The 20487-nt window shown below is 34.5% G+C and overlaps 1 pseudogene; it reads left to right on the top strand.

The window, feature by feature from the left end:
• Positions 1-8233: 8233 nt before the first annotated feature.
• Positions 8234-19138, top strand: LOC132558203 (probable cytochrome P450 49a1; annotated as a pseudogene).
• Positions 19139-20487: the final 1349 nt, after the last annotated feature.

Raw genomic sequence — 20487 nt, 5'->3', positions numbered from 1 at the left:
TGTGTCTTTAACACGTCATAAAATATAAATAATTGTAAGTCCCCTTTCGGGTGTTTACCTCATTGCCATCTTATAAAGTTGAATACTGAACCTAATCTGCTTCCTTCGTTTCAACACTCTTTTCTTTCTTTCCTGTCTTTTTTATGTTTCTTCTGACTCAGATGTACATGACAGCTAGGAGGACATGAAACCATAAAAAAAAAAAAATAAAAAAACAGACGACTTTGTAGTGTCTTAAAACTGTAATGACAAAATTACCTCGACGCAAACAAATGGACAATTGTATAGTGTCTTTACATTTAAATAACCTTATTATCTCGACACAAACAAACGGACGGTTATATTTACTTTACATTGAAATAAACTTGTTATCTCGATGCAAACAGACTGACGGTTTTATCTATTTTATACTGAAATAAACTTATTATCTCGACGCAAAGAAACTGGCAGTTTTATATTGTCTTTACATTGAAATAACCTTATTATCTCGACACAAACGAAATGGCGGTTTTATAGTGTCTTTACACTGAAATAAACTTGTTATCTCGACGCAAACAGACTGACGGTTTTATCTACTTTATACTGAAATAAACTTATTAGTTGGACGCAAACAAACTGGCAGTTTTATATTGTCTTTACACTGAAATAACCTTATTATTTAGACGCAAACAAACTGGCAGTTTTATAGTGTCTTTACATTGAAATAAACTTAATATCTCGACACAAACGAACTGGCGGTTTTATAGTGTCTTTACACTGAAATAAACTTGTTATCTCGACGCAAACAAACGGACGGTTTCATTTACTTTATATTAAAATAACCTTATTATCTCGACGCAAACAAACAAAAAGTTTTATAGTATATTTACACTGAAATAAACTTATTATCTCGACGCAGATAAACTGATAGTTTTATAGTATATTTACACTGAAATAAACTTATTATCTCGACGCAGATAAACTGATAGTTTGATAGTATATTTGCACTGAAATAACCTTATCATATCGACGCTAATAAACTGATAGTTTTATAGTATCCTTACATTGAAATAATCATATTATCTCGACGCAAATATAATGATAATTTTTGTAGTATATTTACACTGAAATAAACTTATTAGTTAGACGCAAGCAAACTGATAGCTTTATAGTGTCTTTACACAGAAATAATCTTATTATCTTGACGCAAATAAACTGGCAGTTTTATAGTGTCTTTGCATTTAAATAACCTTATTATTTAGACGCAAACAAACTGATAATTTATAGTGTCTTTACACAGAAATAATCTTATTATCTTGACGCAAATAAACTGATAGTTTTATAGTATCTTTACACTGAAATATCCTTATTAGTTGGACGCAAACAAACTGGCAGTTTTATAGTGTCTTTACATTGAAATAAATTTATTATCTCGACACAAACGAACTGGCGGTTTTATAGTGTCTTTACACTGAAATAACCTTATCATATCGACGCTAATAAACTGATAGTTTGATAGTATATTTGCACTGAAATAACCTTATCATATCGACGCTAATAAACTGATAGTTTTATAGTATCCTTACATTGAAATAATCATATTATCTCGACGCAAATATAATGATAATTTTTGTAGTATATTTACACTGCAATAAACTTATTAGTTAGACGCAAACAAACTGGCAGTTTTATAGTGTCTTTGCATTTAAATAACCTTATTATTTAGACGCAAACAAACTGATAATTTATAGTGTCTTTACACAGAAATAAACTTATTATCTTGACGCAAACGAACTGGCGGTTTTATAGTGTCTTTACACTGAAATAACCTTATTAGTTGGACACAAACAGACTGACGGTTTATCCACTTTACACTGAAATAACCTTATTAGTTGGACGCAAACAGACTACGGTTTATCCACTTTACACTGAAATAACCTTATTAGTTGGACGCAAACAGACTGACGGTTTATCCACTTTACACTGAAATAACCTTATTAGTTGGACGCAAACAGACTGACGGTTTATCCACTTTACACTGAAATAACCTTATTATCTTGACGCAAACGAACTGGCGGTTTTATATTGTCTTTACATTGAAATAAATTTATTATCTCGACACAAACGAACTGGCGGTTTTATAGTGTCTTTACATTGAAATAAATTTATTATCTCGACGCAAATTAAACTGATAGTTTTATAGTGTCTTTACATTGAAATAAATTTATTATCTCGACACAAACGAACTGGCGGTTTTATAGTGTCTTTACATTGAAATAAACTTATTATCTCGACGCAAATTAAACTGATAGTTTTATAGTGTCTTTACATTGAAATAAATTTATTATCTCGACACAAACGAACTGGCGGTTTTATAGTGTCTTTACATTGAAATAAACTTATTATCTCGACGCAAATTAAACTGATAGTTTTATAGTGTCTTTACATTGAAATAAATTTATTATCTCGACACAAACGAACTGGCGGTTTTATAGTGTCTTTACATTGAAATAAATTTATTATCTCGACGCAAATTAAACTGATAGTTTTATAGTGTCTTTACATTGAAATAAATTTATTATCTCGACACAAACGAACTGGCGGTTTTATAGTGTCTTTACATTGAAATAAACTTATTATCTCGACGCAAATTAAACTGATAGTTTTATAGTGTCTTTACATTGAAATAAATTTATTATCTCGACACAAACGAACTGGCGGTTTTATAGTGTCTTTGCATTTAAATAACCTTATTATTTAGACGCAAACAAACTGATAATTTATAGTGTCTTTACACAGAAATAAACTTATTATCTTGACGCAAACGAACTGGCGGTTTTATAGTGTCTTTACACTGAAATAACCTTATTAGTTGGACGCAAACAGACTGACGGTTTATCCACTTTACACTGAAATAACCTTATTAGTTGGACGCAAACAGACTGACGGTTTATCCACTTTACACTGAAATAACCTTATTAGTTGGACGCAAACAGACTGACGGTTTATCCACTTTACACTGAAATAACCTTATTAGTTGGACGCAAACAGACTGACGGTTTATCCACTTTACACTGAAATAACCTTATTATCTTGACGCAAACGAACTGGCGGTTTTATATTGTCTTTACATTGAAATAAATTTATTATCTCGACACAAACGAACTGGCGGTTTTATAGTGTCTTTACATTGAAATAAATTTATTATCTCGACGCAAATTAAACTGATAGTTTTATAGTGTCTTTACATTGAAATAAATTTATTATCTCGACACAAACGAACTGGCGGTTTTATAGTGTCTTTACATTGAAATAAACTTATTATCTCGACGCAAATTAAACTGATAGTTTTATAGTGTCTTTACATTGAAATAAATTTATTATCTCGACACAAACGAACTGGCGGTTTTATAGTGTCTTTACATTGAAATAAACTTATTATCTCGACGCAAATTAAACTGATAGTTTTATAGTGTCTTTACATTGAAATAAATTTATTATCTCGACACAAACGAACTGGCGGTTTTATAGTGTCTTTACATTGAAATAAATTTATTATCTCGACGCAAATTAAACTGATAGTTTTATAGTGTCTTTACATTGAAATAAATTTATTATCTCGACACAAACGAACTGGCGGTTTTATAGTGTCTTTACATTGAAATAAATTTATTATCTCGACGCAAATTAAACTGATAGTTTTATAGTGTCTTTACATTGAAATAAATTTATTATCTCGACACAAACGAACTGGCGGTTTTATAGTGTCTTTACATTGAAATAAACTTATTATCTCGACGCAAATTAAACTGATAGTTTTATAGTGTCTTTACATTGAAATAAATTTATTATCTCGACACAAACGAACTGGCGGTTTTATAGTGTCTTTACATTGAAATAAACTTATTATCTCGACGCAAATTAAACTGATAGTTTTATAGTGTCTTTACATTGAAATAAATTTATTATCTCGACACAAACGAACTGGCGGTTTTATAGTGTCTTTACATTGAAATAAATTTATTATCTCGACGCAAATTAAACTGATAGTTTTATAGTGTCTTTACATTGAAATAAATTTATTATCTCGACACAAACGAACTGGCGGTTTTATAGTGTCTTTACATTGAAATAAACTTATTATCTCGACGCAAATTAAACTGATAGTTTTATAGTGTCTTTACATTGAAATAAATTTATTATCTCGACACAAACGAAATGGCGGTTTTATAGTGTCTTTACACTGAAATAAACTTGTTATCTCGACGCAAACAGACTGACGGTTTTATCTACTTTATACTGAAATAAACTTATTAGTTGGACGCAAACAAACTGGCAGTTTTATATTGTCTTTACACTGAAATAACCTTATTATTTAGACGCAAACAAACTGATAATTTATAGTGTCTTTACACAGAAATAAACTTATTATCTTGACGCAAACGAACTGGCGGTTTTATAGTGTCTTTACACTGAAATAACCTTATTAGTTGGACGCAAACAGACTGACGGTTTATCCACTTTACACTGAAATAACCTTATTAGTTGGACGCAAACAGACTGACGGTTTATCCACTTTACACTGAAATAACCTTATTAGTTGGACGCAAACAGACTGACGGTTTATCCACTTTACACTGAAATAACCTTATTAGTTGGACGCAAACAGACTGACGGTTTATCCACTTTACACTGAAATAACCTTATTATCTTGACGCAAACGAACTGGCGGTTTTATATTGTCTTTACATTGAAATAAATTTATTATCTCGACACAAACGAACTGGCGGTTTTATAGTGTCTTTACATTGAAATAAATTTATTATCTCGACGCAAATTAAACTGATAGTTTTATAGTGTCTTTACATTGAAATAAATTTATTATCTCGACACAAACGAACTGGCGGTTTTATAGTGTCTTTACATTGAAATAAACTTATTATCTCGACGCAAATTAAACTGATAGTTTTATAGTGTCTTTACATTGAAATAAATTTATTATCTCGACACAAACGAACTGGCGGTTTTATAGTGTCTTTACATTGAAATAAACTTATTATCTCGACGCAAATTAAACTGATAGTTTTATAGTGTCTTTACATTGAAATAAATTTATTATCTCGACACAAACGAACTGGCGGTTTTATAGTGTCTTTACATTGAAATAAATTTATTATCTCGACGCAAATTAAACTGATAGTTTTATAGTGTCTTTACATTGAAATAAATTTATTATCTCGACACAAACGAACTGGCGGTTTTATAGTGTCTTTACATTGAAATAAACTTATTATCTCGACGCAAATTAAACTGATAGTTTTATAGTGTCTTTACATTGAAATAAATTTATTATCTCGACACAAACGAACTGGCGGTTTTATAGTGTCTTTGCATTTAAATAACCTTATTATTTAGACGCAAACAAACTGATAATTTATAGTGTCTTTACACAGAAATAAACTTATTATCTTGACGCAAACGAACTGGCGGTTTTATAGTGTCTTTACACTGAAATAACCTTATTAGTTGGACGCAAACAGACTGACGGTTTATCCACTTTACACTGAAATAACCTTATTAGTTGGACGCAAACAGACTGACGGTTTATCCACTTTACACTGAAATAACCTTATTAGTTGGACGCAAACAGACTGACGGTTTATCCACTTTACACTGAAATAACCTTATTAGTTGGACGCAAACAGACTGACGGTTTATCCACTTTACACTGAAATAACCTTATTATCTTGACGCAAACGAACTGGCGGTTTTATATTGTCTTTACATTGAAATAAATTTATTATCTCGACACAAACGAACTGGCGGTTTTATAGTGTCTTTACATTGAAATAAATTTATTATCTCGACGCAAATTAAACTGATAGTTTTATAGTGTCTTTACATTGAAATAAATTTATTATCTCGACACAAACGAACTGGCGGTTTTATAGTGTCTTTACATTGAAATAAACTTATTATCTCGACGCAAATTAAACTGATAGTTTTATAGTGTCTTTACATTGAAATAAATTTATTATCTCGACACAAACGAACTGGCGGTTTTATAGTGTCTTTACATTGAAATAAACTTATTATCTCGACGCAAATTAAACTGATAGTTTTATAGTGTCTTTACATTGAAATAAATTTATTATCTCGACACAAACGAACTGGCGGTTTTATAGTGTCTTTACATTGAAATAAATTTATTATCTCGACGCAAATTAAACTGATAGTTTTATAGTGTCTTTACATTGAAATAAATTTATTATCTCGACACAAACGAACTGGCGGTTTTATAGTGTCTTTACATTGAAATAAACTTATTATCTCGACGCAAATTAAACTGATAGTTTTATAGTGTCTTTACATTGAAATAAATTTATTATCTCGACACAAACGAACTGGCGGTTTTATAGTGTCTTTACATTGAAATAAATTTATTATCTCGACACAAATTAAACTGATAGTTTTATAGTGTCTTTACATTGAAATAAATTTATTATCTCGACACAAACGAACTGGCGGTTTTATAGTGTCTTTACATTGAAATAAATTTATTATCTCGACGCAAATTAAACTGATAGTTTTATAGTGTCTTTACATTGAAATAAATTTATTATCTCGACACAAACGAACTGGCGGTTTTATAGTGTCTTTACATTGAAATAAACTTATTATCTCGACGCAAATTAAACTGATAGTTTTATAGTGTCTTTACATTGAAATAAATTTATTATCTCGACACAAACGAACTGGCGGTTTTATAGTGTCTTTACATTGAAATAAATTTATTATCTCGACACAAATTAAACTGATAGTTTTATAGTGTCTTTACATTGAAATAAATTTATTATCTCGACACAAACGAACTGGCGGTTTTATAGTGTCTTTACATTGAAATAAATTTATTATCTCGACGCAAATTAAACTGATAGTTTTATAGTGTCTTTACATTGAAATAAATTTATTATCTCGACACAAACGAACTGGCGGTTTTATAGTGTCTTTACATTGAAATAAACTTATTATCTCGACGCAAATTAAACTGATAGTTTTATAGTGTCTTTACATTGAAATAAATTTATTATCTCGACACAAACGAACTGGCGGTTTTATAGTGTCTTTACACTGATATATTGTAGTGCCTTTAGAGTGAAATACCCTTATCATCTCGACGCAAAAAAACCGCACGATTTTATAGTTTCTTTACGCAGAAATAACGTTATTATCTCGACGCAAACAAACGGACGATTTTATAGTGCCTTTACACTGAAATAACCTTTTTACTTGGACGCAATAAAACTTTATTATTAGGTTACAGTTATATTTTATACATATATTTGCTAACAACAGATCTTAAAAAATAATAATTTGATAGTATGCCTGAATTAATCAGAAAACTATCTTTATATTTTGCTTTTTCTATCACAGCTATCTGCGTCAAAGCCATGCATTCGATCCACAGGTATGGAACCAATCTTGTATTAATTTGTCTAAATGTGAGTGCAATATGGAAATGGTTTGTTAGTGTACATCAGAAGTGTTTTAGTTATGTGATATGAATCTCCAAGACTAAAGTTGGATAGTCATGTTATGTTAATATCGCACTTAATTGTGTTATAGTCATTTCATGTACATGTCATAGTTAATTGTGTTCTTGTCAAGTGAAGGAAATCTCCAAGTCTGTCTACTGTGTTATTGTCATGTCATGTATATTTCATAGATAAATGTGTTGTTGTTAAGTAAAGGAATCTCCAAGTTTATTTCGTTGTCAAGGCATGCAATGTAAATCTTTCTGTCTGTTGTTTTGGTGGTATGTGATGTCGATATCTCTGTCTGATGTGTTGGTGGTATGTGATGTCAATATCGCTGTCTGGTGTGTTAGTGGTATGTGATACAAATCTCTCCGTCAGATGTGTTAGTGTTATATGGTGTAAATATTTAGACTGTTGTGTTATAGACATGTGATATAAATATCTCTGTCAGAAGGTTTAGTGGTATGTGATGTCAATATCTCTATCTAATGTGTTGGTGGTATGTGATTTAAATATCTCTGTCAGATGTGTTAGTGGTATGTGATGTAAATATCTCTGTCAGATGTGTTGGTGGTATGTGATGTAAATATCTCTGTTTGATGTGTTGGTGGTATGTGATGTAAATATCTCTGTCTGATGTGTTATAGACATGTGATATAACTTTGAATCTATGTTACGTGCCAATGATGATAACAACACCACCTGTTTTGTTTAAGGTGTTTTACGGTCTGGTCCGGGTTTCAGAGGATCACTTCTTTCCCTATAATACGATGTTTATCTGATAGTATCGGTTCAGATGCTAAGAAGAACACCAAACCATTTGACAGGATTCCTGGTCCAAAAGGTGTATACTCTTTACCCTATGTCGGCAGTATGTTCCACCATAAACCATTCAGTAAGTAAGGTTGTATTATATTCAGTACATGACCTACAATATAAATGTACATTATAATACTGGACTTTATTTTAAGAATTACAAATGTTATTGGATTCTGGTTAGTACACCTTTCTACGTGGGTTGACATCTATTTTTTACCAATTGGTTTGTAAAAAATCAAATCACTGACAAGTACCAGTTAGGCAATAGCTGTATGGTGCAGGTTTTAGTATTAGTTTGATCTATTCTATCTTATAATTGTTTTTTTTTGTAATTATTTGTGTGTGTTTTGTACAGTCTTGTTGTTAGTGATAAGTCGATTACACTGGTGATTTCTGTTTCATTATATATGATAGAAGTTAAACATTTTACCACGTGATTGATATCGATAGAGTGAATATGATATCACATTTTCAACATGTTTAAAACTGCTGCATCATACATCGGAAAAGGAATGGACTCATTAATGGTGTCACAGTTTACAGCTACATAGTCAATGTGACTTCTCTCAACATGTGTGGAATTTTCTAGTTTGTTGCGGATACATTATGTTTGATTGTGTGGGAAAAAATAATAGTTTACATGGTGAATGATTTTTTGGTATCATGCAGAAAGGCAGTTTGGTGCGTCTTAACTTCTTCATGACAAAACCTTTTTAAAACCAATGCTTTACTTGTATATTGTTTTAGTTGATGTAGGTTTATGTTTCGTTTTTATCATGTCTTGTCCCTACTTGTTTACAATTCAATTAATATAATGAAACTAATTTAAGTACAGCTGACGTACCAGCTCTAGATATCACTCTCCTACAGAAGAGGTTACACACTCAGTATGGAGACATACTGAAATTCCGGGCAGGAGGGGGCTGGATTGTCGGTTTATTCCATCCAGATCTCTGCCGAGAAGCGCTCCAACAGACACAACCACGTCATCCGGCCCGGTTTCCGGTATGGATACTCCGGAAATACGCCGAGAGAATGGGAATAGATGAAGGCATAGGTACCATGTAAGTATTTATAAAACAGAAGCAGGTCATCAGTTCAATTTAATTCTTGTAGTGAATCACTTAGTCTGAATACAGGTCTCCGTCCGGAGTTATGAACTTAACATGGACGACATTTGTTACGTATTTCACAACAAATTTGGTGGTTTATATATAAACTGCAAATTGTCGGTATCTATATCAAGCGTCATCGTTTGGAATCCTTAAAATTAAGATTTATGTCCATGCTATTTTTGTTTCCAATTTTGAAATCTATAAGTAATGGTGAGAAATGGGAGACCGTCCGGAAGGCAACACAGAAAGAGATTCTTAGACCAAACAGTATGGCCACATATGCCCCTATAATCAATCATGTAGCAGACGACCTGATGACAAGACTCAGGACCAGGGATTACATCGATGACACACTCCTTATACTGTATAACTACGTCATAGAAAGTAAGTGTTCAACATCATGACCGAAAACGCCTCCCCCCCCCCAACACACACACATTTAGTAGATATACAAGATAATTTTCAATCATATACTTCACTGCATGCTCTGGCTTGAAGTATTCGAATATTAGCAGGTTTCAGAATATCTACATGTACTTGACATTATAACATTATTATAAAAGTCACAAAATTTATTGAATTGTGGGACTAGTGCACATCCCCATCTAGAGTTTCACATTTCCTGAGTTTCACATTTCTAGAGTTTCACATTTCTAGAGTTTCACATTTCTTGAGTTTCACATTTCTTTCGATTACTTCAGTTTTCCTCAGTTACTTCGTAGGCTTAAAAAATAGACCTTTAACACCACTGACGAGACCTTGGAAGAATGAAACAGCTGGATGGTGCAGTCTGATTAATTAATTGTATCTACTTTATTTAACTTTAAATTTGTGTGTATTTTGTACAATCTCTAAAAAACAACATTTCTTCGTGATTTATAAATGAAGAGAGCAATGAAACGTGACATGTTGATTCTGCAAAAAAGAAACTTGTTCTCATATGTGAACCTGATATTACTCACTCGACAAAGCTTTACATTGCTCGTGTTGTCGATGAAACAGAAGACGTTTACCCTTCCGTAACATCTGGTCTTATTCTCCTTTTATTTTTTCTTGCTTAATGTAAAAACCCTGTGTTCCTATTTCGGTTTCATCGAATTTTGAATTAGGATTCTGTTGACATGTCGATGTTTCATTTGTTGTACAGCCTGTAACTTCCATGTCAATGTAAACCCGTTGTGTTGTTCTTGCAGACATAGGAATGCTGTGTTTTAATAAACGCCTTGGCTGTCTAGATGGCGGGAAGAGAGCCGACAACATTGTAAGAAATGTCACAACACTATTTCACGCTCTGGAGATTGACTTGAGATCATCCTTTCACTGGTACAGATACTTCAGGACGCCATTTTACAACAAATTTGAGCAGGCATTAAATGATGTTAAAAGGTATTTAACCAGATAAGTATTTACTTATCTGTCATTTAAACGTATTAATGATAGATCTTGGTGGAAAAAAAATCATTTGGTAATTCCCATGACACAAACAAAACATTATTTAAGTCCCCGTATGTTCTTTAAAAGTAATTTGATCAGTCTCACAGTAACAAATATAACAGTTTGATAAATCAATAATCGAAAGAGCCCCCTCCCCCCTCTTTCTTTTATTAAAAAGTGAACCCCCATCTCAACCCATACCCAAAGCAACATCCTCACCCTTAACGAGACCCTGAATATCTTAATGCAATTTAGAATTTACACACACCATTAAAATTTGACAATATCTCAAGTTCTCAATGATTTCATCTAAAAGCATAACATTTAAAGCTTAAAACATATTTATTTGACAGCGTCTTACATCCGGAAGTGGACAAGTGTGTTTCTCAATATCACATGCATCAGACTGCAGGGGGTCCAGGAGATTCACAGTGTTGTCTGGTCAACAACCTCTTATCTGGTGGAAAGTTAACACCAGAACAACTCAGTTCCTTCATTATCGACCTCTTCCTCAGTGGTATAGACTCCGTAAGTTGATAATTAAGGTTCGTAAATTAGTACCCCGACATTACAATATTACGATATTATCCATCATCTTTACTGGAGATAATTTGTTTCTTAATTACTATTTTCTTTATGATGAAAAAACCATTCTTCGACAATTGCATCACACTTAAAGCAATAATGATATCTATTTATGAATTTGCATTTTCAGTGCGGACATTGATATTGTACTTGTTATAAACATATTTTGACATTTCGTAAACATCGAATGCTTCCCTGGTGTAGGATACGGTATTTTCTTCAAATACATGATTACACAACTGCTCTCTACATTTTAACCTGCAGACGGCCAAAACGATGAGCCTTATCCTGTACAGATTAGCTATTCACCAAGACAAACAGCAAAAGTTATATGAAGAGATAAAAACACATGGTCTGACAAGTGGACAACCCCTCACGAATGAAATCCTTGCTTCAATGTCTTATCTAAAGGCCTGCATCAAGGAATCGATGAGGTAAGTAGTCTGTGTGTTTACGTCATAGAGATGTGCTGATCTGTCTGAATGCCTTCTGTGATTTACGTCCCAGATATGTGTTGATCTGCTTGAATGACTTCTGTGATTTACGTCCCAGATATGTGCTGATCTGCCTGAATGACTTCTGTGATTTACGTCCCAGATATGTGCTGATCTGTCTGAATGCCTTCTGTGATTTACGTCCCAGATATGTGCTGATCTGCCTGAATGACTTCTGTGGTTTACGTCCCAGATATGTGCTGATCTGCCTGAATGACTTCTGTGGTTTACGTCCCAGATATGTGCTGATCTGCCTGAATGACTTCTGTCATGATATTCAGACACTAATTCGATCTTACTGGATAGATACACAATCAACAAGATAGAAATGTTATCAGTCGGCACGCTAGCATCCTCTTAGATGGCAGGATGAAATTAGTAATGTTTAAGTATTGATGCTAACGAATCGATTTTTCTAGTAGTATCTCCTTCCGCAAACTCAAAACACAACACTGTACCTCGCAACTATTTCATGTCTGCCGTACAACAACATTTTAGATTACCTGACGCTCTCAGAGTGACCTATCGCGATCAACTTTTGTCTGGCGTCGTGCGTCGTAAACTTTTAACATTTTCGATTTCTTTTAGAAAACTCTTGAACTGATTTCAATGAAATTTTGCAAACTCCTTCTCTGGAAAAGCCGCACCAAAATTTTAAATGATGTGGTCCCAATCCCCAATGGGCCTGAGGGGAGGGGCCAAAAGGGTAAGATTTATTTAAATTTCAAAAATCTTCTCAAATCCAAGGTATGATAGAATCAAGTACACTCATTGATGGAAAGTCCCTCACATGCTTTACCAAAATTGTAAATTTCATGATTCCCAGTGTCTCGCATTCCCTCTGGGGAGGGGATAAAGTTTGCTATAGTTTATATAGGAAAATTACATTTGTAAACATTATTTGTTTATTTTCTATTGGAAATAGTTCGAACTTGGTTATAACTGTTAGTTTATAATGCATGTATTGACCTCGGCTGACACCCAAGGGCTGATGGGCGGGGTCAGAAATGAATCAAATTAACTAAAATTTCAAAAATCGTCTTTTCAATACCAAGAAAATAAAGCACTAAATGATCTTCATTGATGGAAGTGTCTTAAGGTGCTTTATAAAAATTGGAAATTTGATGACCCCAGGTTCTCATATTTTCCTCTTGGGAGGGGGCAAAATTTAGTATATTTTATATAAGAAAATTACATTTTTGAACATGATCTGCTGAGATTTTTCCAGAAATGTTTCAAACTTAGATTTGTATTACAATAAGCTGACAGTTGATGAGATGAGCATAATGACCATGACTGACTTCCAGGGGCTGATGAGCGGGACCAAACGTCAAATAGATTATGAGTAGTTATGCGTGTTACACATTAGTAGTTATATGTGTTACACATGATTAGTTATGCTGTACATGACTGGTTTTGCACGTGACAGTTTTTGTACACGAATGGTTTGTGTTGCAGAATTCACTTTCCCATCTCCGGAGGTTATATAACGGCTGCTCAAACGGACATAGTCGTTGGTCAATATGAAATACCGAAAAACGTAAGTTAAATGTACTTTTTTCCTATGTAAACTCATGTTTGTTTATCTGTTTGTTAAATTTTACCTGAATATTAGGGTTGAAAAATAATGATTTGTTTCGCAGAAATTATGAACTAAAATGTTCTTGAGTAGCAAATTAGGTTTAACGTTGAAGACCCCATCATCACTGACGAGTCCTAGAAGGAAGACACAGCTGTATGATGCAGTATCACTGACGAGTCCTAGAAGGAAGGCACAGCTGTATGATGCAGTATCACTGACGAGTCCTAGAAGGAAGGCACAGCTGTATGATGCAGCATCACTGACGAGTCCTAGAAGGAAGACACAGGTGTATGATGCAGTATCACTGACGAGTCCTAGAAGGAAGACACAGCTGTTTGAGACAGCATCACTAACGAGTCCTAGAAGGAAGACACAACTGTTTGAGGCAGCATCACTGACGAGTCCTAGAAGGAAGACACAGCTGTATGATGCAGCATCACTGACGAGTCCTAGAAGGAAGACACAACTGTTTGAGGCAGTATCACTGACGAGTCCTAGAAGGAAGACACAACTGTTTGAGGCAGCATCACTGACGAGTCCTAGAAGGAAGACACAACTGTATGATGCAGCATCACTGACGAGTCTTAGAAGTTCGCCATTGGAAGTTAGCAGTGAATCTTTGAGATCTCCCGTCGACGTCGCAGAAGCATTAGGTATTTACTTTCGAAATATATATCAAATAAATGCCGGTTGTGCGGACCCAGTTAACTTTGAGATTGTCTTGACTCTGATATTCTGAATATGACGCCGATTTTCTCTGAAATTGAGCGAGCTATAAGAAGCTTGAAGTTACGGAAAGCACCAGGTGTAGATGGTATCCAAAATGAACATTTACGATACGGAGGCCGTACGCTTATCTTATGTATACAGAAACTCTTCACCAGATGTATTGAGCTGGAACATGTGCCTGTAATTTGGAAAAGAGGAATTATTCATCCTATTTTTAAAGGTGGTCAAAAGTCACGTGGTGACCCTTCTAGTCACAGACCAATCACCCTTTTATGTTGTATGTATAAGCTTTTTGAAAAGGTCATCAGTACTCGTTTACAGGATTGCCTTGACACTACTGTTCGACCATTTCCAAATGTACAACAGAACGGCTTTCGTAAATTCTTAGGATGCACGACGGCAACGTTTTCATTACAGGAGACAATATACTACAATATCGAATTAAAACAGCAAAGTCTTCTTGGCCTTTCTGAACATAAAAAAGGCTTTTGACACTGTCTGGCATTCAGGCCTCATGCGTAAACTCTTCCATCTCGGAGTCAAAGGTCACTTCTTCAACACCATCCGCGATTGTTATAGTGACATAAGTGCCGTGATGTGGCATGGGCTAAAGTCACAATGGTTTCCTGTTGGACCGGGGTAAGGCAAGGAGGGGTCCTATCTACGTTTTTATATCAAATGTTCATCTACAATCTGCTCGTTCTCTTAGAAAATAGTAATCACGGCGCAAAGGTGGAGATCTTAAATACCGGAAACCCAACCTTAACAGACGATATTACTCTTATCAGTACCTCCCCACTCTCACTTCAAAGACTCCTGCACATCTGCCAAAGATACAGTGTAAAATGGAAATTTGAATTTTATAACTCTAAATGTTAAATTGTTGTGGTGGGGAAGTATGTACCAAGTCATCCAGGCCACACCTGGATGCTTGGTCCGACCACATTGGTATCGCCCTTTCTCAAACTCACCTCGGTACTGTAGTGTCTTCTCGGATGTCGAACGTTGGCGCGTGCAAGCTGCATGTGCTAAAGGCAGAAACACACTGCATTCTATTATTAGGATCGACCAATCGTCTAGTTTAATTAATAAGACCAGCCTCTACAAGAAAGTGGTTTTACCTTCTGTGTTATATGGGTGTGAACATTGGGGTCATCTTGACTCAAAAGAACTTACTTTATTAACTCGTTTCCAGCATTACGCAGCTAAACTCATATTCCGAGTCCCTCGACGCACTCGTTCAGATATTGTCGAACCTATGCTAGGGTTATTTCGCATTTCTGCGGAAATCGACAAGAGAAAATTATTTCATTTTCAAAAACTAATATCATTGGATCAATCCTTCCTAGCACAGCATATTTTTACCGTTCGCTTTTATTCCTTTTTGAAAGCGCGTTCTGGCACCTGTGATAACCACTGCTCCAAAGGGTACTTCCCGGATATCGTAAATGTGCTTCAAAGATATAACTTGGACCATTTCCTGGATCTTCGAAACTACGTATTCCCCTCCAAGATACAATGGAAAGCAGCTGTTAAATCTGCCAAAAAATTGTGCTGAAAGCTCGAATGTCCAGAGACCACGATTTCAAGATCTTTAGCAAGTGTCATTCCTCTTACAAACCGTATATAATGTGGCTTGCAGCAGAATCGCTAGCAGACATTCGCGTGCTTAACTCCTTAAGCTCTACCTTGTCCACACAAGCTATTCCAGCCCATACTGTGTGCGTTCTTTGTTCCGAGCTCGTCAATGACGTATTTTCTTACCTCTGCTGTTCCTGTGGTAATACCAATGAGCTCCATAGAAGTTTTCTACAGGAAGTCCTCTCAGACTTTGGTCCAATTATGTACCGATCACTTGTAAGTGAGGATCATGCCACTTTTCTTAATACGCTTTTAGGCCTGACATCAGGCCTCCAGCTGCTAGAAGCTGCTGCCCAGAATTTTTTTCTGATGAAAAGCGCAAGATTCGTTGTAAGTGATATTGGTAAATCCTCTACTTCCTCGCGTTAATTGAACTGTTTCTGTTTATATATATATATTTTTTTTCTTTGCCCTGTCGATTTCTTGTATTACCAGTACCTCCTTTTGGAGGAAATGATGGCTTATAGATGTATGTTAATGAGGGAGATAAGAAAGTGCTTATTTAATGAACTGGTTTATAGACGTATATTAATGAGACAGAAGAAAGTGCTTATTTAATTAACTGGTTCATAGATGTATGATAATGAGAGATAAGAAAGTGCTTATTTAATGAACTGGTTCATAGATGTATGTTAATGAGAGAGAGAAGAAAGTGCTTATTTAATGAACTGGTCCATAGATGTATGTTAATGAGAGACAGAAGAAAGTGCTTATTTAATGAACTGGTTTATAGATGTATTTTAATGAGGGAGAGAAGAAAGTACTTATTTAATGAACTGGTTCATAGATGTATTTTAATGAGGGAGAGAAGAAAGTACTTATTTAATGAACTGGTTCATAGATGTATGTTAATGAGGGAGAGAAGAAACTACTTATTTAATGGACTGGTTCATAGATGTATGATAATGAGAGATAAGAAAGTGCTTATTTAATGAACTGGTTTATAGATGAATGTTAATGAGAGAGAGAGAAGAAAGTGCTTATTTAATGAACTGGTTCATAGATGTATGATAATGAGAGACAGAAGAAAGTACTTATTTAATGAACTGGTTCATAGATGTATGTTAATGAGGGAGAGAAGAAAGTGCTTATTTAATGAACTGGTTCCTAAATGTATGATACTGAGAGAGATAAGAAAGTGCTTATTTAATTAACTGGTTCATAGATGTATGTTAATGAGGGAGATAATAAAAGTGCTTATTTAATGAACTGGTTTATAGACGTATGTTAATGAGAGAGAGATAGAGAGAAGAAAGTGCTTATTTAATGAACTGGTTCATAGATGTATGTTAATGAGGAAGAGAAGAAAGTACTTATCTAATGAACTGGTTCATAGACGTTTGATAATGAGAGACAGAAGAAAGTGCTTATTTAATGAACTGCTTAATAGATGTAGTAATAGAGAAGAAAGTTAGTACCAGTTTAATGGAAATGTATATAGCTGTAGTAAGAGAGAAGAAAGTTAGTACCAGTTTAATGGAAAGGTATATAGCTGTAGTAAGAGAGAAGAAAGTTAGTACCAGTTTAATGGAAAGGTATATAGCTGTAGTAAGAGAGAAGAAAGTTAGTACCAGTTTTAATGGAAAGGTATATAGCTGTAGTAAGAGAGAAGTAAGTACAAGGTTTTGATTCCTGTTTGGAGGCAAAAGCTGGTACTCTTCACGCTCGAGCTAATGCTCCACACTGAGGCGTTTAATTCTGTGAAGCAGCATTAAAACTTTTACAAATGCTTATTATCACTAAATATGTTGATGGGTCCTTTGATCATTTCACAGCTAATGTTTTCGTTTTGTGCTTTACTAAGTATTTATATAATACATATATTAATTTAATTAATTAGATCTATTTCATCCCATTTAAACTATTAATGACATTTAACGTATATCGTTCCATTCCACAGACTCTATTAATGGTAGCGTGCCCAACAATGATCCAAGACAATCGGTTTTTCGTCGACAGTGACCAATATATTCCAGAGAGATGGTTACGAACAGCTACAGCAGACACCGATACTTATAAGATACTCAGCTCCTTCGCCTTTCTCCCCTTCGGGTTTGGCAAGCGAAGCTGCCTCGGACAGAGATTTGCTGAGAGGGAACTTCAAATTGGTGTGACCAAGGTTCGAGTCCCGATTGTCATATTTGATACTAGATATCTTACTTGGGTTTTAAAATGTTGTATATTAAGTCTACGAAAATATGTAAAATACGTTCTTTTTCTAACTGCATCAAAAGTTAAGTAAAACAGGTTGTCATGATACAGTCGATTAGACGATTCTGGGGGTATATTGTGTCATTAGCATTAAACGTTTCAACAAATCGAATAGTGTTAAAGAACAATGATATACAGGTATGCAGACATAGGTAAACAAAAACAACTAAAAAAGCCACGAAAATACCGACATGTCAACACAATTCAATAAAACTAGTGCAAAATATCAACAAAAGAAAGATTTACACGGAGATTCTGGAAAAAGTACAAAGATGATAAGACCTGCGCCGTATTCAATAATTCTCCTATGTCATATAGAATAATACAAATGTCAAATATAAACTTTGATTATAACTTTGACTTGAAGTCCTTTCAAATTTGTTTGAAATCTTTTCCAAAATCAGCCTTATTCATTGATTTCTAACTTTAACAAGACATAAGGCTTGAGCACAAAATTCACGCTTGAGCATAAGAACGGCTTCATGAATAAGGCCCAATGTGTTCCTCAAGAGTAAGTGTCTTCTGCTTCACCGACGACACCTGCTATGCAAATCTTGGTCAGTCCATGTAAATAATGTCACATTCTCGTATGAGTACAAGGTATACAACAATGGAACGAACAGGCAAACTAACAAGCATCAAACAGCCTGCATCTTTTGAAACCCAGTATTATGAGTTTTTAAAACAAAAATGAGTGACTCAATAAACATAATGCACAACAATTACTTTCGCTATCGCATTATAGATGCATCAATGTCTCCATATCAACAGTAAAGTTCCTATTTTAACTTTGGAATCACAGTAGATTATCTAATAACATGCATCACTTACACCTACTTTATAAATCTATCTATCACATTGATGTTCCTTGTTGGCTCCGCTGAAATAACCATGTTGATATTGTAATTATGACGGAATGAATGTGCTGTTTATGTTGTAGTTGGTCCAGACCTTTGTTTTAACTGTTCCCCCAGAATGTACCGAAGTGTCTTGGGAGTACCGAGTATTCGCCACACCTTCAGGTAAACTCGCCCTCAACCTGGAGTGGCGGGACCACACGTGACGTGACGTTTGACATGGAGAAGGACATAGTATCACTCATCGTTGTACCGGTAAAATAAATGACTCTTTCTGTTTGTCATTTTTAGTAAAAAAATCACCTGCTAAGACGAACTGATTATGATATCAAACAGAAACTGAACTAACACGTACCATATACCTTGTTTGAGATCGGGATGTATTTGACATATCACTATCTAATTGCTTGTACAGGTAATTGTTTAATTGATGGTAAATATATAGCTTAAGACAACATCGCCACCTTAACATGAAAGCATCAACAGGTGAACATTATCATAGTCCAAAATCAAATTCAATAAAACTAGTTCAAAGTATGAAACATATACACGGAAACTGCTGAGTACAATAAGACCACGTGTTTCGGATCAATTAACGCCTTCAGCTTCATCAACGACATCAGCCATGTAAATCTTGATCAATCCTAGAAAACAATATCACGTTCTCAAATGAGCTCACGTTATACAACAAAGGAATCAATAGACAAACACGTCCAGCTTTCTATTGCACAAAAAAATATAATATTCCCCATGGGGTCGCTATGACGAACCCGGTGTTATGAGTTTGTTTCTCAGTTGACGACATCAAGTACAAAAATCGTGATATTGAGAACAGGCCATTGAATATCGAATCAATTGCGACATTTAAACACCGGGGATGGAGCTATGTTGGTATCAAGAAATGGGAAATTCGCAATAGATTAATCGAAATTATCACGCTTGTCAAACAACTTGTTCGAAAGCTGTACATGGAAAAGTAAAAATCTGTTAATACTCAGTTAATCAGATGATCCTAATGTTCTAAAATCACGATAGTCAGTTCCAGGGATTAGGCATGACCGTATTTGATGTTATCCTGGCCCTTTTCCAAGGTCACGTGATTTATGACTGATAAACACGCATTCGACTTCTCGCTAAGTGAAAGACCAAGAGAGCCTTGGAATTCGACCAGCATGTTGCAAGGACATTCCGACATAATTTCGAAGGTCATGGGGATAGAATTTGGAAAAAAATCAAACTAATCCTTTTGACGAATGAAAAGGCAAAGAAACCAGATATTTGGCCAAATTCTTTCTGTGATAATGCCCGAAGATATTCGGGAACAGAAATGATCTTAATTCAATATCACAAGGGAAAGTTTTGTTGAAATATTCAATTATCCTCTCGTGATTGAGAAGTAGGTTTAGAATCTTTATATTTGACCAGTATGGTCAAGGAATTGCGAAAATTTACTATCCTGAGCTAAAAACAGAATCCATCATTGCTCGGTCGGTGGAGCCCTGA

This window comes from Ylistrum balloti, unplaced genomic scaffold, assembly GCF_031769215.1.
Source record: "Ylistrum balloti isolate Yb309-2 unplaced genomic scaffold, AGI_CSIRO_Ybal_v1 Utg370770, whole genome shotgun sequence".
Classification (NCBI taxonomy): Eukaryota; Metazoa; Mollusca; class Bivalvia; order Pectinida; family Pectinidae; genus Ylistrum; species Ylistrum balloti.
This window is presented reverse-complemented; position numbering and strand designations above follow the sequence as displayed.